Consider the following 24,202-nt stretch of genomic DNA (forward strand, 5'->3'; position numbering starts at 1 on the left):
TAACCTCACACTTTTCGTTAATTAAGGTCATTGCCAATTTTCGCACCATACAGATATCTTTTCTAATCCGTTTTGCAATTTGTTTTGATCTGCTGGTTCAAATGGCTCTGAGCACTATGGGACTTAACATCTTTGGTCATCAGTCCCCTAGAACTTAGAACTACTTAAACCTAACTAACCTAAGGACAGCACACAACACCCAGCCATCACGAGGCAGAGAAAATCCCTGACCCCGCCGGGAATCGAACCCGGGAACCCGGGCGTGGGAAGCGAGAACGCTACCGCACGACCACGAGATGTGGGCTTTTGATCTGCTGATGACTTTACTAGTCGATTAACTACAGCGTCATCTGCAAACAACCTAAGACGCGTGATCAGGTTGTCTCCAAAATCTTTTATATAGATAAGGAACAGAAAAGCGTCTATAGCACTATCTTCCGGAACGCCAGAAATCACTTCTGTTTTAGTTGATGACTTTCTGTCAGTTACTACGAACTGTGATCTCTCTGACAGAAAATCATGAATCCAGTCACATAACTGAGACGATATTCCATAGGTACGCAACTCCACTACAAGCTGTTTGTGTCGTACAGTGTCAAAAGCCTTCCAGAAGTCTAGAAATACAGAATCAAATTGAAATCTCTTGTCAACAGCACTCAACATTTTTGTGAGTAAAGAGCTACTTGTGTTTCACAAGAACGATGTTTTGTACGTCCGTGTTAACTGTGTATCAATACACCATTTCGTTCGAGGTAATTCATAATGTTTGAACACAATATATGTCCCACAATCCTGCTGTATATCGAGGTTACTGATATGGGCCTGTAATTTAGTGGATTACTCCAACTACCTTTCTTGAATATTGGTGTGGCCTGTGCAACTTTCCCGTCTTTGGGTACGGATGTTTCGTCTAGCGAACGGTTGTATATGATTATTAAATAAGGGGATATTGCATCATCGTACTCTGAAAGAAGCCTAATTGAAATACAGTATGAACTATAAGACTTGATTTTATTAAGAGATTTAAGTTGCTTCTTAATCCGAGGTTATCTACTCGTACGTATTACCCATGTTGGCAGCTGTTCTTGATTCGAATTCTGAAATATTTACTTCGTCTTCTTTGGTGAAGGAATTTCGAATGGCTGCTTTAGGAGCACTGTCTTCGATAGTATCTCCATTTCTATCGCGCAGAGAAAGCCAGTCTTGCCATTAGCCTACTTCACATAAGACCGGAATCTCTTTGTATTTTGTGCCAGGTTTCGAGACAAAGTTTCGTTGTGGAAACTGTTATAAGCATCTCGCATTAAAGTCCGCGCTAATTTTCGAGCTTCTGTAATCTTGTTTTCAACATAGTACAGTTAAGTCGTTGTTCGTCTCAATTACGTGTGGGACTAAGGCGATCTAAGACAGACATCTAAATTAGTAATCAGAGTAAACATAAAACTAACTCAACTGACGTAATTCAGTACAGCAAAAGTTCTAACATTGTCGTCAGATCAAGTCTCTAAGTGTAAAGAGGAAAATTATAGTAGCAGGCTCGCTTCAGCTGCATACCAAAATGTGAGCCGTGTTCTTACCATCGTCGCAAGACAGGATTCTCGTGAAGCCTACAGCTGTACTCTGGAGCCACCACTGTTCTAGCGTACGCTGTGCGAGCGTGTATCGGGCTTAGAATAAATAAAAACCAACGTTACGTAGCACCACAGCCGGCAGTACCTTTTCAGTTCAATCGCTGGCAATCACATAACTCTGGACAACGTATTTTACTCTTTGTGACAGGTTTAGCAGCTTCAATGAATGTATGTTATAGAACAAGTGGAATTTTAAATCTCGTGACGTATATGACCGTACTTCATTTTGCCCTGTACTCGCTGAGTTCCGACACTGAGGTGCCCTTCATCTCACAGCTTCACACTACGACCCCGTTGAAGCCCTCTCGGAACTAAATCATAAAATTCGTGTTCCTAAGCTGCTTCTTAATGCTCTGCCACCTGAACAGATGAAAACGGCATATTTCATGTTATGCTCCTTTCCGCCACATTTACCGAGAAAGTGTAAGCATGGAACTTTTAAGTAACACAAACAATTCGAAGAGATCGATGACTAACACTTATCACGATCTCACTCTCCGTGTATTTTAAATGCATCCCCCTGTGAGGCAGTGGACGATCCATCTTAGCTGCTATTAAAATAGATACATTTTCGGAACCTAGTTAAATTTGTAGGTGAGCAAGTCCTGGATGTGTGGAGACGCTTTTGCGGCCCCAGGAGTGAGTCCCTGTGATTCTTAGAAAAGTGAAAGAGTCGATTTGTCGTGCGCGTAAAGAGGGTAGGTTACTCAGACCAGGTCAGGTGGATGGGGTTGCTTTCCAAGTCGAATGCCTCATTGCATTATGTGTGGCAACCCGGTGTCCCCATACCATATTTCGAGCAGTTAGTTCATGAGCGCACTCCAATAGTGAACGGTTACACAAACACATCGGACCTATTAGCAACAAATAATCTTGAGTTAATAACGAGCATCAAAACGGATACAGCAGTTAGTGAACACAGGATTGTCGCAGTGAGACTGAATATTGTAACCCGCAAATCCTCGAAAAATAAAAAAAAATATACCTATTCAAAAAAAGCAGGTAAAAATTCTCTTAACGCCTTCCAGAGAGACAGTCTCCACTCCTCCAAAATTAACGATGTAAGTGTAGACCGGATGTGGCTTGAATTCAAAGAAATAGTATCGGCAGCAGTTGAGAGATTTATGCCAAACAAATTAACAAACTATGGAGCTGATCCCCCATGGTACACAAAACGGATCACTATACTATTGCAGAAACATTCCAAATTTAAACAGACGCAAGATCCCCAAAATAATGCTTCATGCGTTATGCATCGGGCGTTCATTCATTTTAAATCCTCGTACATGGACAAAATTTCAGTCAAATAGAAACAACGTATTGTTGTTTCAGAACAAATGAGGTGATAGGGTACCATGTACTACTTGCGTACTTCTTTGAACTATGTTAGAGTACCACGCTTTTTCCCATCGCTCACTGTATAACACGAAAAAGAAAAAAAGATTTTCCAAATTTGGCAATTAAACATCCTTTAAAACTAAAATTTTGGCGCACAGACCGTAAAACAAGAAAACATTGTATTTTTATTACACAAACATAATTACTAGGACACTGCCAAGGTGTTCCTGAAGACATTACATATACCTAAGAACATGATACGTAATGACCTTCTTTAAAAACCTGTAATAACATAAACAAAGTGAAAGAAATGCATTCATTCCCTTCAGGATCTACAAAGCACGCTATGCCTTCCTCAACAATGATCTGCAATAGTCTTTGCGCGATTATTACCGATCATGTTTCTGTTTCTCATCTTGACTAGTCACTGTCTGTAGCAGATGCCTTCAGCATTTCTGCGGTGTCGTTTTGAAGGAACTTGAGTATTTCTAAGATATCCTTTTTCTCTCTATCCGTAATCCCACGACAACGTCTTCGCCATTGCCATGTACGTCTTACGCATTGGCAGTGTGTGTGCTCGTTCCTTTATTCGGTAAGATCTGTGTTCCTCAATAAGTAAACGAGGCTGAAAATGTGTTTCTGTTGTAATACAAAATAATTTTTTTTATTCCATGTAGTGTCTTGCCTATGGATTTCGTGACGTAGTATGATATTAAAGCTGATGGAGAGTTGTCAATACTGTCCGTTCCTTGTACCACCTCATAGGGCGCTGGACTCTTTCTGCAGATCCATTTTCAACAGCTTTTAGCATTTTTTCACATAGGTCGAAGTTATGGCCACATGAACTGTATGAATGTCCCATGAGTGGAAATAAGTGTTGTACGGTTTCAAAATCGTACTATACTCATACTTTTATTGTGTCCCCCGCACGAATCCTATAGAAGTATAATGGTCTTAATACTGTTTTTCCCTGGAGTTTCCTACTTATGAGGTCAAATAAAAGGAACAAACACGATTTGAATCTTTTTTTGCTGAGTCTTCGCGAAACCAATAAAAGGTACTTGATTGGCCATTGTGACAGTGAACAATAAATACATAGAGCCACGGTAACCCGTTATAGAACTGCGCAGTAAAGCTCACTTTAGACGAGGCAAGTTCGTTGCGTAATCAAACTCGAGCACTGAGGTATCTTTGTTGTCATGTTCGGAAGACCTCAAATACTTCTCCTAGAGTTTGTTGAACGGAGCAACCTTTAATTTGTGTTTTTCATATACTTCATGAGGATCATTTGCGTTGACACTGAACATAACTCCACATTCCTGGCAGAAATTGCGGCATCAGTTCTCGGTTTACGAAACGAATATGAAAGAATTTGTAATAAGTTTCACGCTTCATCTGGAGTAGAGTATTATTTTCGTACAGAACATTATCTCTGAATGATATGTATAATTTTTAACACTAAGGTCAATTTTGCCAATACATTTCGTTTCGGATCTGCTGCGACAGTAATGTGATGGTCTGGACGAAAACTGGCCGTAGTCAGATAGCCGTTGTTATTATATGCAGTCTGTTGTTGTGTTTCCTTCTTTTGTGTTTCACTCTGAGAGCACCAGTATTCAACGTCTTTAAAACTGTTTTGAAATGACTCTCGATAACTTTCAAGATTCTCTGGAATAGGGACTTACAGGTTATAGTCTTATTATTGTTGCATTTTAGATGGTTAACATTCCGACCGGCGTTAGGGGCATTAGACGTTCTAGACGAAGTTTTTTTTTCAGTTAAACTAAACGTCAATGTCTCTTGCATGTTCTTGCACATAAAGCCCATAATCGTTCATGGATTTCTTCTGGGTTTGTTGCGCACATTTTTCGAAAAAAATTCCTTTACACAACATTTCTTACTAACTGCAAATCTCTTAGAACAGACTTTCTGACCGGTTTTCGGCGAAACATATAGGTGTCATGCATTTCTCTTCCTACTCGGAAACTCTGTCCTCCACTTCCCTTGCTGAAATTTACATTTCATTCTAATTAGGTGCTTCTCGTAATCACTATCCGTACTGGATGTACTATTTCAGTCAGTTCCCTATTTCGTTTACAATAATTATTTATTTGCTATATGATGTTGGCAAAAGTAAATTCCACGGTGCGTCTCAGTACAGGGTACACGCTACATAGGTTCGAGCGGCGTGGGAGTTACGACGGCTGTGAATGAACGACTTGGAGCAGCACGTCTGTGAAATTTTTCTAGAAGACGTAGAGTCTGTAGGAGAATAATAATATTGTGTTAGTACGTAGACTGGTTCGTACGGATACAATTACCGCAGAAAGCGGGAAAACGATTTCATGGACGTTAAGACGTTTTTGAGGGAACGCCTCAATTATTGTGAATCGCCGTCTCACCAGAGTGCTTTTACATTAAAATTACCTTCTACCGGTTCTGATGCTACGAGTTTGTATAAGACTAATCTTAAAGATTGCAGATTTACATTTATTACCGCATCGAATGAAATCCCTCTACCTTTAGTAACTATCTGTCGTCGTTTGTTGTCGGGATAGGCCTTCATTGTGTTCCTTGAAACTTCTAGAGTGACTGAGCGCATATTTGTGTAACCCGCATAATTTCTCATAAGCATCACCTGTCAAAAGCCCAAAGAAATTGGTTTTCCAATACATTGAGCGCTTATTGCTGATATCGGCCTCGCATAAAAGCTCCGTTCCTTGGAAGACGCTACCAGTCTCCCACTCAGTCATTATTGAACGTCTCCGTTATTGGACTTTCCGTTTTTAATCTTTGTACAGGGCATCAAGAAATCTCTTCTCCAAAATTCTATCAGGAGACTACACTTTTGTATTACAAGCGGCAGAGGATATAAACGTGTCAGCGAGTATATCAAATGCGAAATCGCTATCCGTTACACCGAAGTCCTTGTTATCTTGAGATTATATTTTTCATCGTGGACGTTACAAACCCTCATAATGGCAGTTATCCCCAACATGCAACTGAGTAGAAACTGTAGTGGGAAGCACGTTGTGGGCTCCTACTTTTCGCAGACTTCAGTCCCAGCGTTTATATCGTCAGTTTTCCTCCATAATCAGTGCCATTACTGTTGTCGACTGATGAAACAACTTTCTAGTTGCCCCATTTGGTCACTAACTACGTCTGAACCAAAGAAATCAATTAAATCACTGTCCTAATACGTTCATAATACAAGTTTCGGAACCACAATATTACTGATGATAACTGAGGAAAGTCCAGAACAGATCCATACTTGTGAGGAATAGTTGTTTATATCACAGAAATCATTTAACAAAATTTATATAATCTAAATAATGTTTCAACTGCATTTACACCATGAGACAAACTTGAAAGTAGTGGTGACAATACAACCACTGGTTTCTCGTAACGTTTATACAAGGTGTACAACTTTGCTTCCGCCGTTTGCCGATAGGTGGCGACAACGGTAATTAGCGGTCGAAAGAAACAGATCGCAGACGTCAGGCAGTTAGCTTGGACCTCAACATAACCTCATTCAAACATTATCCAATTTGCGTCTTCATCATAAATTTGTTCTTGATTGAAAATGTCAGTTTACGAGCCTAATTCTCGTCATTTGCGGTAGGTGTTACTGTTTTGTTTTCAATATGAATAAAACAGCGGCTGAGTCTCATGCTCTCAGGTACGTATGGTAAGGGCGCTATTAGTGAAAGAACGTGTCTTGAGTGGTTTCAACGCTTTAAGAACGGCGACTTTAACGTCATAGACCGGCATAGTGGTGGAAGAGAGAATGTTATCGAAGATGCAGAATTGGAGAATTGCTGAGTGAAGACTTGTGTTAAACTCAAGAGGAATTGACACGATTAGTGGGAGTGACACAGCAAGCCATTTCAAAACGTCTCAAGGCTTTGGGCATGATTCAGAAAGGAGGAACTTGGGTCCTGTGTGAAATGAAACTAAGAGACGTTGAACGGCGTTTGTGAGTTTGTGGTCAGTTGCTTCAGAGGCAAAAACTTAAGGGATTTCTGCATCGCATTGTGACCGGGGAAGAGAAATGGGTTCATTACGAAAACCCTAAACGCAAAAAATCATGGGGATATCCCGATCATGCTTCCACTTCGACAGTCAAACCGAATATTCACGGCTCCAAGATCATGCTCTGCATTTGATGGGACCAGCTCGACGCCGTGTACTATGAGGTGTTAAAACGATGCGAAACTAACACAGGTGCTCGTTATCGAACGCAGTCAATGCGTTTGAGCAGAGCATTAAAAGACAAACGGGCGCAATACAGCGAGAGGCACGATAAAGTGATTTTGCAACATGATAACGCTGGATCCCACGTTTCAAAAGAGGACAAAACGTACTTGTAAACGTTAAAATGGGACGTCCTACCCCACCCGCCGTATTCTCCAGACATTGTTCCCTCTGACTATCACCTGTTTAGATCAATGGCGCATAGCCTGGCTGACCGACACTTCCGATCTCATGAAGAAGTCACAAATTGCATCGATTCGTGGATCGCTTCAAAAGTTGAACAATTTTTTCGACGCGGGATTTGTACACTGCCCGAAAGATGGGAGAAAGCAGTGGCCAGCGATAGAAAATACTTTGAATGACACATGTGTGCCTAGAGGGTTGGCCGAGCGGTTCTAGGCACTACAATCTGGAACCGCGCGACCGCTACGGTCGCAGGTTCGAATCCTGCCTCGGGCATGGATGAGTGTGATGTCCTTAGGTTAGTTAGGTTTAAGTAGTTCTAAGTTCTAGGGGACTGATGACATCTGATGTTAAGTCAGATAGTACTCAAAGCCCTTTGAACCATACATGTGTAACCAATTTGTTTCATTCAAGCCTCAAATGTTGGGGAAAAACCGGCGGAAGGTAAGTTGTACACCTTGTAGATTTCTCACAGACTTGTAGTTGTATACACATATTAAGTAGATACAATGTCCTGAGGGAGCTTGGCATATCAAGGAAATTAAGAAGCTAGCTGAAGGTGTGTATAGTGGAGATAAAATCCAAAATGAACTGCCAAGCGGGGGTGTCCAAGGAATTCACTTCAGAAGAGATGTGAAACAAGATGATGCCTTTTCACCATTGCTTTTCAAATGTAATCCTGGAGGAAGTTATTTGAGAAGCGAAAAAAGAAGCAACGGAGTGAAGCTGAATGGAAGAATACAGTCACTGGGATATGGAGACGACATCGCAGCCATAGCTTAGTCAGAGGAAGAGATGGTAGAAACTTTTTAGGTCTTAACAAAGAACGCCAGTAAGAAGGAACTGAGAATTAATGCGATGCAGACTGAAATGATAGAAATATACAGAGAAGCCCCTAATAACTACCTTACAGTTAGGGCTAAGAAAAGCAGTCATAGTGGAAAAATTTGCTTGCCTTAGCACCTACTTCCTTAGGAATAATATCTTAAAACAAAAAATTCATCGACAGATTGTGAATAGGCTTCAAATTTCTTTCAGTCTGAAGCAGTTAATGCTATCGAAAAGTCGGTCAGTTACTACCAGTCTATAATTTTGTGGCAGTATCAGTGCTGTTAAATGAAAAGGAAGCTTGAACACTACAAGAAATAAATTAAGGGAGTTTGTTGTTCCTTGAACGGAAAATCATGAGAAAGATTTCTGTACCAATCCTGGAGACGTAGGAAGCACCAAGAACTGTATTGTATGATGAAACAGTGGAACATTGCGGAGACAATGATAACGCGGAGAAAGAGCTTGGCAGGGCACATTGACAGGGGGCCACAAATGTGCATGGCCAAAGCCGTGCTTAAAGAGAGAGTTGACGGTACCCGTCTGATTGGAGGAACACAGGAGGTGTGGGGGGATGGATACAGGAGGACTTTAAGCAGCTGGATGCCATGATAACTTAAGTGCATAAGATCGCTATCTATGGAGGAACATTGAAGGATCGGCGCTGATCTTCAGGATCTATGAACGCACATACGTATATTCGTAACACTTGCAGAAGGGGTTAGTACAGAGCTAGCCATTAAAACCAGAACTCCATGCAATAAAAGTCGAATATACCTGAAGTGTGCACTGTTCTTGGATACGCAAATGGTTAGCATTTATCAATGAATTAAAGAAGTTTCTCCTTGTGGCGAGAACAATTTCTATTATTTGTTTAATCCGCAAGTAAGTTTCATTGGCATTGTGGCTTCTTCCGTGAGCTTATTCCTTCATTGATCCCGAAATATAAACTTACAAATTTTAATATTTTAAATATAGCTGCACAACAGCAAAGGTTTCACGTAATAAAATTATAAACAGCCGACCAGTTGCAATGGATTAAGAAATTCCTTACCTAGGTTTCGACAGATATAAATTAGTCTTCTTCAGAAGGTAACCTAAGGGCAATGAACATGATAGGTTACTTTAGAAAAGTATGAAACTTATAAGCCAAGAATTTTTTTTTTTTTTCTTTATTGTGATTTTAACACCTTATACAAAGGCGGGCTGGCAGCAGCACAATACGCCGCTCTTCAGCCTTGAGTGTTACAACAAGTAGTACAGTAAGGTGGCACAGAGTAGACAGTAATAACGGTGGGCAAAAAAAAATGTAGACACTAAAAATCGAAAAAACATGTAGCCGTTCACGCTGGACGAGAAACATCACTAACACTGGGCGACACGATGCACAGAACATGGATGATGGCGACGGCACGTGAACGGTGGGGGCGTGACGGCGAACAACACTACACACAAACGAAGGCACACACACGAAACACTGACGGCGATGATCTCCGGCGCGCGAATGTTCACTGAGCGTGTACGAGTCCGGGGACCTGCCAAGAGAGGAGGTGGAGGAGGAGGAATGGGAAGGGGAATGGGAGAGGGGGGAGCAGAGATGCCATGGGCAAAGGAGAGAGGGGGAGGGAGGAAGGGGGAGGGGAAGCCCGGTGGAGAGGGGAGGAGGGAGGGGGGATAGGAAAGAGGAGGGAAGGGAAGGGAGGGAGGGAGGGTGCCTAAAGGAGAGGACATAGGAGGTAGGGGGGAGGATCAAAGTTGATAAGAGGGGTAGATGGAGGGGACGAGGACATCATCAGGGACGGGGAGCTGGCGGAAGCCACCTTGGGAGAGGGTAAGGAGGGTGGAGAGATGGAGACCGGATGGGACGTGGGAATACAGGCGCGGCAGCGGGCGGGGGTGGGAGAGGATCGGGGAAACGAGCGGGTGAGGAGGATCAAGTTTACGTGAGGTGTACAGGATACGTATCCTTTCAAGGAAAAGGAGGAGGTGGGGGAAGGGGATGAGATCATACAGGATCCGCGGGGGGGAGGGGAGACGGATGCGATAGGCAAGGCGGAGAGCATGGCGTTCAAGGATTTGGAGGGATTTATAGAAGGTAGGGGGGGTGGAGATCCAGGCTGGATGGGCGTAACAAAGGATAGGGCGGATGAGGGATTTATAGGTGTGGAGGATTGTGGAGGGGTCCAGACCCCACGTGCGGCCAGAAAGGAGCTTGAGGAGACGGAGTCGGGAACGTGCCTTGGCTTGAATTGTCTGGAGATGGGGAGTCCAGGAGAGGCGACGGTCGAGGGTGACGCCAAGGTACTTAAGGGTGGGAGTGAGGGCGATAGGACGGCCATAGACGGTGAGATAGAAATCAAGGAGGCGGAAGGAAGGGGTGGTTTTGCCTACAATGATCGCCTGGGTTTTGGAGGGATTGACCTTGAGCAACCACTGGTTGCACCAAGCGGTGAACCGGTCAAGATGGGATTGGAGAAGGCGTTGGGAGCGCTGTAGGGTGGGGGCAAGGGCAAGGAGGGCGGTGTCATCGGCAAACTGGTGAAGGTGGACGGGGGGTGACGGCGGCGGCATGTCCGCCGTGTACAACAGGTACAGAAGGGGGGAGAGGACGGAGCCTTGGGGCACACCGGCGGAGGGGAAAAAGGTGTAGGAATCGGTGTTATGGATGGTGACATAGGAAGGACGGCGGGAGAGAAAGGAGCCGATCAGACGGACGTAGTAAGCCAAGAATAAATTTTAAGACAAATTACAGAACTCTTGCATTACAGAAGTATGATAACGACGACTGGTACTTACAATTTTACATTAGTAAGGACTAATGTACCATCGCGGTTTTTACAATTATCGGCATAGATCCATGTTTCAAAAATAAAATATAGCCCTAGAATTTGGGTTTGTCACGTTAATATAAAATACCTCATGGATCTTGCAGATCTCACAACCGACTGAGTGTAATCGGCGAGCGTAGTTTCTCTGAAAACAGGGCAGGTGGCGCTCTTGCAGAGAAACATGTGCCAATTGGCGTACAAGGGCAACGTGTAAATTATCAGCATTAATAACGTCCTTAGGTAGAGTAGCAATAGAAAAGGGAAGGAAATTAACACTCCCGTTATAACGGTATGGGAGCACTGGTTGAAATAATGTAGTTATTCATCAAAAAAGGAAGGTCGCGCTTACGCCGAGAAACTTACTCTCAGTGGCATATACAGCCAAAATATAAAAACATTTACATTACTATATTAGTGAAGCCCACAAACGGTATATATGTCAGAACTTTAAAATTGACAATAATGGCTCTTATCAAGAGGGGGCTTCACTAATATAGTAATGTAAATGTTTTTATATTTTGGCTGTATATGCCACTGGGAGTAAATTTCTCGGCGTAAGCGCCACCTTCCTTTTTTGATGTATAACTACATTATTTCAACCAATGCTCCCATACCGTTATAACGGGAGTGTTAATTTCCTTCCCTTTTCTATTGCTACTCTACCTAAGGACGTTATTAATACTGATAATTTACAAGTTGCCCTTGTACGCCAATTGGCACATGTTTCTCTGCAAGAGCGCCACCTGCCCTGTTTTCAGAGAAACTACGCTCGCCGATTACACTCAGTCGGTTGTGAAATCTGCAAGATCCATGAGCTATTTTATATTAACGTGACAAACCCAAATTCTAGGGCTATATCTTATTTTTGACACATGGATCTATGCCGATAATTGTAAAAACGGCTATGGTACATTAGTCCTTACTAATGTAAAATTGTAAGTACCAGTCGTCGTTATCATACTTCTGTAATGCAAGAGTTCTGTAATTTGTCTTAAAATTTATTCTTGGCTTATAAGTTTCATACTTTTCTAAAGTAACCTATCATGTTCATTGCCATTAGGTTACCTTCTGAAGAAGACTAATTTATATCTGTCGAAACCTAGGTAAGGAATTTCTTTATCCATTGCAACTAATCGGCTGTTTATAATTTTATTACAAATTTTACGTAGATTCGAAATATGTTGACATCAGATTTAATTGTTGTTTGGATTACATGTATACAACTTTATTATATTATGTTTGCCCTTTACTTGCCGACAGACATCAGCCACAGCAATATAAAATGTTTCGTTTGCAAGACAGGAAAATTAGGGCAAAGAGTGAATTGAATTATTGTTTAGAATAAGTCCCGTAAAATAATGACACATGCAGAGTTTTTGACACTTGTGACTTCTGTTGTTGACTTGGCTTGAACAGAACTTCTTTATTATATACCACATGTTGTTGTCGTTTTTATGTTGAAACTGACCTGTGGCAGCGGTAAAATTTCATGACGTTTTGATTTGGTAGAGGTTTTCTGTTTGTAGATCGTATTGAGGATTTTGAACAGCGTTTACCTACCTGTTGTCATAGTCAGAGGCGAATTCTCAATGTTACTGTGTTGCTGTTCCTTACGTTATTCACTAGTTATTAATGTTTCAGATGCACTGTTGGCAGTCGTTTGCTTCATTGCTTTGATTTCAGATGTTTTTCCGTTTTGTTTGTGTACACGCAGCTGTGTGTGTGTTTGAGGATTAAATAAAACAAAAAACTGTGTTCCTAGAAGAATTTATGAAATGTAATGAGTAAGTAGATTTGCATTACTGTACTAACAGCTGCCAATATTTATAAAAACTCCCGGTAACAACATATATCTTCTTTGTGTGATACATGTTATGACATACACGTACTTACATCATTGATTGTTAAATCATTTCTTTTGACCTACGGGGAAGTACAACATGTTTTCTTTTTCATATACACTCCTGGAAATTGAAATAAGAACACCGTGAATTCATTGTCCCAGGAAGGGGAAACTTTATTGACACATTCCTGGGGTCAGATACATCACATGATCACACTGACAGAACCACAGGCACATAGACACAGGCAACAGAGCATGCACAATGTCGGCACTAGTACAGTGTATATCCACCTTTCGCAGCAATGCAGGCTGCAATTCTCCCATGGAGACGATCGTAGAGATTCTGGATGTAGTCCTGTGGAACGGCTTGCCATGCCATTTCCACCTGGCGCCTCAGTTGGACCACCGTTCGTGCTGGACGTGCAGACCGCGTGAGACGACGCTTCATCCAGTCCCAAACATGCTCAATGGGGGACAGATCCGGAGATCTTGCTGGCCAGGGTAGTTGACTTACACCTTCTAGAGCACGTTGGGTGGCACGGGATACATGCGGACGTGCATTGTCCTGTTGGAACAGCAAGTTCCCTTGCCGGTCTAGGAATGGTAGAACGATGGGTTCGATGACGGTTTGGATGTACCGTGCACTATTCAGTGTCCCCTCGACGATCACCAGTGGTGTACGGCCAGTGTAGGAGATCGCTCCCCACACCATGATGCCGGGTGTTGGCCCTGTGTGCCTCGGTCGTATGCAGTCCTGATTGTGGCGCTCACCTGCACGGCGCCAAACACGCATACGACAATCATTGGCACCAAGGCAGAAGCGACTCTCATCGCTGAAGACGACACGTCTCCATTCGTCCCTCCATTCACGCCTGTCGCGACACCACTGGAGGCGGGCTGCACGATGTTGGGGCGTGAGCGGAAGACGGCCTAACGGTGTGCGGGACCGTAGCCCAGCTTCACGGAGACGGTTGCGAATGGTCCTCACCGATACCCCAGGAGCAACAGTGTCCCTAATTAGCTGGGAAGTGGCGGTGCGGTCCCCTACGGCACTGCGTAGGATCCTACGGTCTTGGCGTGCATCCGTGCGTCGCTGCGGTCCGGTCCCAGGTCGACGGGCACGTGCAACTTCCGCCGACCACTGGCGACAACATCGATGTACTGTGGAAACCTCAGGCAACACGTGTTGAGCAATTCGGCGGTACGTCCACCTGGCTTCCCGCATGCCCACTATACGCCCTCGCTCAAAGTCCGTCAACTGCACATACGGTTCACGTCCACGCTGTCGCAGCATGCTACCAGTGTTAAAGACTGCGATGGAGCTCCGTATGCCATGGCAAACTGGCTGACACTGACGGCGGCGGTGCACAAATGCTGCGCAGCTAGCGCCATTCGACGGCCAACACCGCGGTTCCTGGTGTGTCCGCTGTGCCGTGCGTGTGATCATTGCTTGTACAGCCCTCTCGCAGTGTCCGGAGCAAGTATGGTGGGTCTGACACACCGGTGTCAATGTGTTCTTTTTTCCATTTCCAGGAGTGTAGTAATAAAGACTTCTCAATACATCATTTATTTTAAAGTAAGTAATTAAAAACGAAAGATTGAACTAACAATCCTATTGATATTTTATATTTCTTTCGTACTGTCTATTAAATAAGGATGTAATGTGTAACCGGTGTGTTTCAGAAAGTATCGAAATTTTGTTACAGACATTCCACAGTTAACTTTTATTTATTTGTATTTGTCAGTTTCCTCATTCTAATAGCGCAGTTAGCTTTATTAAAAACAGTTTTACACAGAAATATGACCAAATTACGACACAATTTCTATTAGCCGTATCGTACCTCTACTGGAACCTCCTTTTCCACACTTCTCAATCAACAGTCTCCTTTTTTACAAATAACGTGATTGAAAAGTTATTGATTTCGAATTCTACAATATTATTTAGTAAAATTGAATAATATTTAGATAATCAACACAATATTCTTAGAAAATGTATACGTTCGTGAATATTAATTTGGTAACTATGTAACTATTGTAATTAGAAATCTCTGTTTGTAATGGGAGAGTATAAATGTGGGAGTTGCGTGAAAATACTGGGATAGACTGTGTTTAGACTTGGACGTGCAATGATACCATGTCCATGAACGTAAAAAAAGGGAAATGGCAGAATAGACTTCGCTGTACATTGCTTTGAAGCCAGAGTGGCCGGGTTTTGCCGCCGTTTTAAGTGGCCCAAAACATTTGCAAGCTACTGTTTACGGTTGCTTGTTGTTCATTATTTCTGTAGTACGCACGCGTCACCTGTTTTAGATTCTAAATCTTACATCAAATACACTTAGCAGATTCAGAAGGATGTAGGTTGCAGTAGGTACTGGGAGATGAACAAGGTTGCACAGGATATAGTAGCATGTAGAGCTGCATCAAACCAGTCACTGGACTGAAGGTCACAACAAAAACATCAATAACAGAATGCCAGGAAGGTAGTTTCGAAAGTTTTTCTGTTCTTGAGTGCGTGTTTGCTCTAGTAATACGACACACGTGGCCTCATTAATGTAACTTGTTTTTTGTTGATATATTTCGAATAACCAAGAAGAGAATGATGTGATGTGAAACGCATGGTTTCGTAGTTCATTGAATTCCCTTTTTGCTGCATTTGTGTCGATAGAATATGAAGCTGGAACTTCGAAAGTAATGTTTGGTTGCTTATGGGTGTTGCTTCTTGTTCGTTACATTTTCAGCTTTTTGCCCGTATGCATAACATTTGTAATGCTCAAGTTTGCAAAAAACGTACCTAAATGTACTTCGATAGCCCATAAACGTCTGCCATGACGAAAAAAGCAAGGCATGCTATCGTGTCTTCTGCATGCCAACAAAGTGAACGATTATTGAAATGTCAAGTAAACAGCACTGCATAGAGGTGTTCCTCCATGCAGAAATTATTTTATTAGATTTTCAGTGCATTAGTTTCACTGTACTTTACGCATCTTTTGACTTTGAAATCTTACCTATGATGCCTCATTAGGTGTCACCAATAATAGAAATTCAGAGGGTACGAAAACGATATAATTTTTAAAACATATGTTCCAGCATTGGGCTGTACTATAAGTGTGATTTAGGGGTATCGTTTCTAACAGTTAGACCCCGTAAAATTGATATTTTGCATTGACGTATATGTAAATCATTTTTAGTAATGACAACCCAACTGGTGTAATATATAGGCCTACCTTTTCAACAGTAGCCTGTTTTGTTTTTTTTTCCTGGAACATATCTCGCTGCCAGTTTCTCAGGAATAACAAAAAATATCACAATTGGAATGTTCGTCTACTTTGATCATCTGCTTCATTTTATGCTTGGAATTCAATTTAAGGCTTTCTAATTATCTAACTCTCTATCATGCTTTGGCATATACCAATAGCTATCTGGTTAGTTCCACGCTCCATTTATCATTTGCGCGATGGATCGTAATTTATTTATACGTGTCCAGAACGGAACATATTGTACATAATATATCACTCACACACACACACACACACACACACACACACACACACACACACACATATATATATATATATATATATATATATATATATATATATATATATATATATACTAATGATTACAAAATATAAGTGCACGGACTGCGTTATCATTGGCGATAACCAGAACGTCCATGTTAACGGGTTCTGATAGTTTCCTGCAGTTAACTAGGTGCTGGTGGTCTTGAGGTTCACTGCACTCAAACTGTTCGTCCCCTAAGATGTATCACCAATTCTTCATGTTCACCTTGCACCGAGATACTCCAGTTCTCAGTCTATTGACGATCTTCCTTGTGTTCGTATGGGAGGTGATGACCTGCAAAAAGTTCTTCTTTCTGGTTCTCCCAATATTTGTCTGATGATGAGCTATGCCAGAGTTGTGTCCTACGGTTTGCAGGTGTTGTCTGCATTGGTGGCGTTGTGTGGAGAAAAATATTTTCTCGATTTGAGACTTTTTGGGTGATGTTCTCTTCCAAACAGGGGGTGTTTTGGTCCGTCTCCTGCTTCTTTCTAATCTATTTCAGTTGCCGTTCTCCTTCGGATGTCTGGAGGTGTTACGCCCATGAGGTAGTAGATTTTAACAGGGGTTGCCCGCAGGCAGCCAGTTACAACTCGTCCTGTTTCATTTAGGGATATATTTGCCTGTTTGGCATGGCTGGAGTTCTACCATACAGGTGCTGCATATTTAACAGAAGAGAAGCACAAAGAAAGGGCATATATGCTGAGGACATGTGGATGTGTTCCCCAGTAATTGCCATTCAGTTCCCTAATAATGTTATTCCTAGTGCAGACTTTCATTCCTATCTGTGCAGCGGTCTTTGAAGGTGAGGGAGCGGTTCAAGTTTACTCTGAGGTATTGTGGGGTGTCACAGTGGGTTAGCTGTTGACCTCTCCACGTGTATATTTCCTCCGAACCTCTCTGTTCCGTAAGTGGAATGCACACACTTGTGTTTGTGAAGGGTTTGGCTTCAGGTAGCTGCTATAACAACAGTCAGATAATACCTTAAGGTCTGTTGTGAGTTTTCCTTCAACCTCCTCAAAAGTTCTAACTTGCGCAGCAAGTGCTGTGTCATCTGCAGAAATGAAAGATCTTGTGACAGCACTAAGTGGCTCGACATTAGTGTAAATATTTTACAACAGTGGGGCTAGCACATATCCTTGGGGGATACCATTTCTCTGTGCCTCCATCGGCTCCTCTTGTTTTGTAGAGTAACAAAGAAACGTCTGTTGATGGAGTCATACGCGGCATAAGATGCCCACATTCATATCCATCTTCTATGTGTTGTGTCAGGTTCAAGATCTGTCCACAACACGACCTCCCGGGGCGGAAACCCTATGGTTTCTGATGAGTGTTTGGTCAACTTGGTCCGAGATTCGATTGAGATCAATCTCTCTAAAACTTTATGTAGATGGCATAGGAGTGATATCGGTCGGAAATTTTTTGCATCTGTTGTCTGTTTCCCAGGTTTCAGTAGGGACACAACTTTGGTTTTCCTCCAGATCTTTGGTATTTGCAATCTTGAGACACAGGTGTCCATCATATCTAGGATCCATTTCTTGGTTGCTAGTCCTAACATTTTTATTTGTTTCGTCCTCAAGTGATGTAATCCAGCGTGTTTATTGTAATTCATTGAGCGTAGTACAGTTTCTAAATCTACTAGAGAGAAAAGTGTGCCAGTGTAGTTATTCTCCTCATTTGTTCTCTGGATATTTGGAATTACATATCTTTTACTGACTTTGCCATTCAATAGTGACTGCTGCGCTATCTGGTTAGGTGTTGTATCAGGAAAGGGCGCGGGAGTAGCTGTTGGCTCGTTTCGAAGTTTCTTCAGCAATGTCCATGCCTTTCTACTGTTTTGTTTCATGTCAAACTGCTTCAGAAAATCGCACCATTTTTCTTTTCTTGTAGCTGATATGGCTAGTATCAGGTCTTCACCAGCCTGTATAGTTTCTTCAGAAAATGGATCTTCTTCAAAGAGGTCTTCAGATTTATTCATAAGTGTTTTTGTATCTTTGTCTAGTCCCGGTGTATTAGTTGTTCTACATCCATGTGGTATGTACATACGAGAGAAAGCTTATACCAGCTTTATAAATCTGTCATAATTCTCTGGAGAAGGATCTAGTTCAAGGATTTTGGAGTCAAGTTCCTCAGCGAGCTTATCCCACTGTGTTCGTTCAAAGTTAAACCTTCTCTTGAAGGTGGTATAATTGGGTTTCATGACTGGTTCTATAGTACAAATAATTGCTCGCTGTTGTATCCTTTGAACTGGGTCTTTCATTTCTTTCTTTATTTGGTGGGCAAGATTTTCACTTGCAAACATATTATCTTGGTTATATCTACGGCCCCACCTTCCACTCCTGGAGTATGGTAAGTTTGGGTATATATTACTTTCAGGACTGTGTGTTCTACCCAGTTTTCAAGGTGTTCTCCACGTTGGTCCGTTTCTCTGTAACACCATGATACACTGTGACAATTAAAATCTTCCATCACCAACTTCAATGATTGTGAATAGAAATTATCTGGTGCTTTGAAACGAAATATATTATTTGGAGGTTTCTACACGGATGTTACTGTATAGGACTCTGTTGCTATAGTCAATATTTGTGTTGTCATCTAAAGTTATATTTGCAGACGAGGTATTTAGGTCTGGGTTAGCCAATGTTGCACTGCCGTATTGTGCGCTAGGTCTCTCAGTGATTAAGGTCATTGCATTTATCTTCGGCTCTCTGTCATTCTGACCTCTATGGGTTTCGTGGATGAGCAGGAGATCACATTTCTTTGTCTTACCCATATTGGACAGTAATACTGCTTTCTCTGCTGATATTACTTCCATATTTACGGAGATTATTGCAATAACTGGCTTTGAAAAAACGAACATCCTGTGATTTCGTGTCGGACCTGCTTTTGCCCAACATAGTGCAGTGGCTCGAAGTGGCATCGACTTAACGACTCTTTGGAAGTCACCTGCAGAAATACTGAGCCGTGCTGCCTTCATTGCCGCCTGTAATTTGCGAAAGCGTTCCATAAATGTTCGATGGGATTCATGTCGGGCGATCTGGGTGACCAAACCATTCGCTCGAAATCACAGAACGTTCTTCAAACAATTTTGGCCCGTTAAGATGGCGCATTGTCGTCCATACATATTCCATCGTCATGAACGATGATAAAGTCCATTACTGGCTGCAAAAGCCTCCAAGTTGCCGAATATAACCATATCGGTTCAAGTGGACCAGATGACCGAGTCTGTCCCATGTAAACACAGCCCACGCTATTATGGAATTACCACCGTCCTGCACAGTATCGTGGTCGTGCGGCAGCGTTCTCGCTTCCCACGCCCGGGTTCCCAGGTTCGATTCCCGGCGGGGTCAAGGATTTTCTCTGCCACGTGATGACTGGGTGTTGTGTGCTGTCCTTAGGTTAGTTAGGTTTAAGTAGTTCTAGGGGACTGATGACCATAGATGTTAAGTCCCATAGTGCTCAGAGCCATTTGAACCATTTTTTTTTGCACAGTATCCTGTTGACAACTTGGGTCCATGGCCTCGTGGGATCTGCGCAACACTCGAACCCTACCATCATCTCTCACCAACCGAAATCAGCATTCATCTGATTAGGCCATGGTTTTCCAGCCACCTGAGGTCCAAACAGTAGGGTCACAAGACCAGGAGAGACGCCGCAGGCCACGTCATGCTTTTGGGAACGTCACTTGAATCGGTCGTGTGCTGCCATTGACCATTTGTAAGTAGGCTGTTTATGTTATCTTTATGTAAGTAGGCTGTTGAGGTTCTTATGTAAGTAGGCTGTTTAGGATTTCTTATTGGTAACGCCACCTCTGTATGAAAATCACTGGCTGTGCTGTGTGCAGTCTGTGGCTGCTATGCATTGTTGTAATACTCGCCATTGTAGTGTTAGGCAGCTGGCTGTGAACAGCGCGTAGCGTTGCGCAGTTGGAGGTGAGCCGCCAGCAGTGGTGGATGTGTGGAGAGAGATGGCGGAGTTTTGTAATTTTTCATGAACTGGTATATTTATATATGATGATATCAAGGTAAATACATTGTTTGTTCTCTATTAATATCTTTCATTTGCTAACTATCCCTATCAGTAGTTAGTGCCTTCAGTAGTTTGAATCTTTTATTTAGCTGGCAGTAGTGGCGCTCGCTGTATTGCAGTAGCTTGAGCAGCGAAGATTTTTGTGAGGTAAGTGATTTGTAAAAGGTATAGTTTAATGTTAGTCAGGGCCATTCTTTTGTAGGGAATTTTGAAAGTCAGATTGCGTTGCGCTAACAAAATATTGTGTGTCAGTTTAAGGTCAGTCCTGTATAAATTGTTCAAAGGGGACGTTTCATATGTCGACCCTTAGCCTAGGATACCTCACTGGAATCTTCTGATTTTTTCTTGTAGTTTGTGTATTTAGTGTAGCTTTTGTTTATTGCTAGCGCGTAATTGTAGAGAGAATTTCCTTTGTAGTTGCAGTCTTTCATTGTTGTATAGTAAAACAGTTGTGGCATGCATGTAGATTTGCACCAAGTATTTCGCAGCTGCGATTGCAATTAACTAGATATTATTTTCAGTGCTATGTTAATGTGTTCTTTTATTTTTGATCTTCAAATTGTGTTTTTCTGTGTTGTCGTGTGAAATACTGTGACAATAATGGCGTGTGAAAAACGTAACACTAGGCTCCAAACTAAACTGAGAAATAATAGTGATGACGAGCGTAGCTTATCAGCGCCGCCGAGTAATGAATTTACTAATGTTCAAAGTAGTAATTTGGTAACTGTGCACAGGGAAATGGAGCGGGCGTCAAACAATGGCGTGGACAGTGAAACAATTAGTGAAGAGAGAAGTATTATCGATCGACCGGTCGGCAATAGCTCGCCTCAGGAAGCCGAAATGACACGACACGATCTCGCAAATACTGTAGATTCAGGTTTTGGATCCTCACCGTTTTCTCAAATAAGTCAAGACACATTTTCTGCTTGTCAAAATGTGAATGTTTCCGGTGTAAATTCACTGCCGAAAAGCACTGAGGAACATGTTTCAGACACCAATGCATTGTTATTACAATTAATACAACAAATGGGACAGACACAGCAAAAGCTTCAAAAGTTAGACACAGTGGAACAAAATCTCAAAAAGTTAGACACAATGGAACAAAATCTTCAAAAGTTAGACACTACACTTGAACAAACACGTGAAGATTTAACCACTGAGTTACATAACATTGAATCGAAATGTCAAAAAGTCTGTAATGACGTAAAAACACAAATTTGTGAGCATTTTCAACCTATTTTTTCGCGGCATGAAAATGCATTACAGAATCACGAAGCAGCCATAAAAGAACTGCAAGCCATTGTTCATGAAAATCATGAGACCTTGTGGGCTAAAATTGACTCAGTTGCATCTACCGATTCGGTTACGCAACTTGCAAAAACTCAGGAAAACTTAAAGGACACAGTAGATACTCTGAAACTTGGTTCAGAAAAACACACTGAGGAAATGTGTTCACTATCGGAGAAAGTAGCCGAACTTTCGGATCAGGTCACTAACTTATCTACAAAGGTAGATGATGATCTGAATGACACAAGACCTGTAGCCTTCACTGACACTGAAGAGTGCGAACAAATTAGGAAATTCAAACAAAATCAGAATCAGATTAATACGCAACACCAAAGAGAAATCCGGGAAGTACAAGATCAGCTGACACAGTTAATACAAGAATTACGTATTTCAGAGGATACTCGTGCCCCAACTTGGGAAGAGGGACTTAGAAACACGGAAAAGCCGCAAAATAATAACACAGGGCATTTCGGAAGTTATGAAAGAAATTGGCAATGTGCACCGAATTTTGAGATGGAACGGCCGACACGACCTAACAATGACCGATATGCGACTCGCCGACATGATGATTTTGACTATAAGCTGTTCATTACTACACGTAAATTCAAAACGTTTAAGAATTCTGCCAACGACATTCATCCACAAGCGTGGCTCCATCAATTCTCTCATTGTTTCCCTCCCAACTGGTCATTGGAGCACAGGTTAGAATTTATGTGTGGCTACTTAGAGAATGAACCAGCTGTAAGAATGCGATCGGTCATTCACGATTGCCACAGTGAAGGAGAATTTTACCATGCCTTCCTCTCAGCATATTGGTCTCAAGCCACACAAGACCGGGTAAAACATGGTATCATAATGATGAAACATTTCGAACAATCTGAATTTTCCAGTCTTGTGAAATATTTTGAAGACATGTTGCACAAGAATCAATACCTGTCAAACCCATACAGCCCCTCAGAACTCATCCGCATTTGCTTAATCAAACTGCCTAAACATTTACGACATATTATTTTAGCAGGACGTTGCAAAGACGACATTGAAGCTTTTCAGGGACTGTTACAAGAATTAGAAATTGACACTGACAATCGCGGAACGCGAAATCAGGAACACAACAATTACAGGTCACATCCGTCGCAAATCCGCGATGAAAGAAGTAATAACTGGACACGACAAGGCTATTCTCACAACACAAATCGTGACCAAAATAGACACCACCCGTATGACAACCGTTGGCAGAGTAGTAATAACTACAGGGAAAGATCACCTCTCCGTGGTAATGACTATCACAGAGACAATCAGAGAAACAGACAATATGGGAACCAAAATAAATATTATCAGGGGAGACAGAATAACTTTAGACGCAACGGTCCAGCGCGCAGTTTCGATTCAGGGAGAAATTCTCCACCACGTGACCGACAAGAAAGAAACTATGGCATCTACCGACATGACGACAGACGATATGATCGTAACGACAGACCTGAATTGCATCAGAACTGGCGGGATTTAAACAGGGCAGGGCCCTCTCGAGGAGGTGAATTTGTAGAAGTTAGGTCTCCAAATCCAAATAACGACGCGCGCCAACAAAGAGACAATAGGCAATGACTCACACCGCTGGCAGCCACAAAACATACTTATGAAACTGACGACGCAGCTGCCGTAGCTAGTAATTACGTAAAAATGGAAGACATTAGGGACATCTTACTCCAGGAACACGACATAAAACATAACAATATTGCATATCCTGTGATTCACATTACAGTAAATGATGTAAAATTTACGGCAGTACTTGACTCTGGCAGTCCCATTTCAGTAATTAGTGAAACAGCCTTTAGCAAATGCAACAAATCGAACGATTGTCCCACACTTCCGTTACGTAAGATTAAATTACAAGGTGCAATCTTTGGAAAAAGTGTAGATGTACGCCAACAAACCAACTTAGAATTCTATTGTCAAAGCCACAGCTTCTCTATGAGCTTTCTCATTGTTCCATTATTGTCGACGGAAATTATATTGGGAGTAGACTTTTTGAATGAATACAAAGCAATCTTAAACTTTCACGATGCTGAAATAGGTTTAGAGAAGGAAGGTAAGTCAATAGCTTTGAAATTTGAAGATTGGCTCTCAAACCATGACGAAGAAATCAATCGGCTTTACCTTCTGTTGGACAACAATTCGGAATTTTCTACGGAACTAGACACTAACAATCACTCTGCAAGAACTGACAGGGATGATATCGACGGCATATTTGAAATTAATGAGTTAATTCAGAATAAAATTCAAACAATTGAGAATTGTAATGGCACTGATAGGCAGGACCTTTTTGAGATTTTACAAGAACATTCCACAGTTTTTACTCACAAAACAGGAACAATCAAGGGATTTCAATACCAATTTCGTGTTCGTGAGCATGCTAAATTTTGTGT

Source organism: Schistocerca piceifrons, chromosome 2 (assembly GCF_021461385.2).
Source record: "Schistocerca piceifrons isolate TAMUIC-IGC-003096 chromosome 2, iqSchPice1.1, whole genome shotgun sequence".
NCBI classification, from domain to species: Eukaryota; Metazoa; Arthropoda; class Insecta; order Orthoptera; family Acrididae; genus Schistocerca; species Schistocerca piceifrons.